Genomic DNA, 883 nt, shown 5'->3' with positions numbered 1-883 from the left:
ATCACTTTGAATCTGTTTCATACATTCTATTTCTTCCCTATATTGCTTATTCAGGGGTTCCATCATTTTTATGTTCTCCTCTATTTTTTTTATCAGTGTATTCTTTAGAAGCACTTAGTACTTCTTTGATTATAGTTATTACATTTTTTAGTTCAGAAATTATTTCTGATCTGATTTCTTCTATACCGTTCTGCAGTTGTTTCTTTACCTCCAACGCTATTATTTCAGAGATGACAGGTGTGTGATTTCCAGTTTCTTCAATGCTAGTGTTTTCTGCAGTTGTACTGGGTGGACTCGGGGCCTGAGACTGCATTTTGTTCCTTCTCTTTGTCATTTTGCATACCACTGTCTCCTGACCTTTGGTGTAGAGCTTAGATAGAGTTATTACCTTAGCACCAGGTCTGGATCTACAAAGTTAAGATTCCTCCAGGTGGGTGTTGCTTGGATCTGCCTGGGGTCTGGCTGCTGTGCTCCACTTCTTGCTACAGCCTTTGGAGTTGAACTCTTTGTGTCACTCTGGCAAGATGTTCTGCTCCTGAATCAGCAGGGTGGGTCTTGCTTCTAGGCTCTTTGCAGGGAATTCTGCTGAAGGGTTCCATGCAGGGCCTGTGCTTTGGGTCTGTTTACGATCTGGCAGCCCCGGGTACTCTCATTCACATGCTGGGCCTGCGCTCTGGGTCTCTTCGGGATCTGGCGGACTTGGCTGGTCTCACTTGCATGCCAGGCCTGGGCTCTCTAAAAATTTTTTTCAAGCTAGACATCTTAGGTAAATATCCAGTTTGTTAAGGCCTGGTCATGTGATAAGGCAAAGGGAACACCAACCTGTCTCCCAGTCTTTTTTCTTTCCTTTTTTAAATTTAAAAGAATACAAATAGTGATACAA

Source organism: Octodon degus, unplaced genomic scaffold (assembly GCF_000260255.1).
Source record: "Octodon degus isolate 3935 unplaced genomic scaffold, OctDeg1.0 scaffold00010, whole genome shotgun sequence".
Lineage (NCBI taxonomy): Eukaryota > Metazoa > Chordata > Mammalia > Rodentia > Octodontidae > Octodon > Octodon degus.
This window is presented reverse-complemented; position numbering follows the sequence as displayed.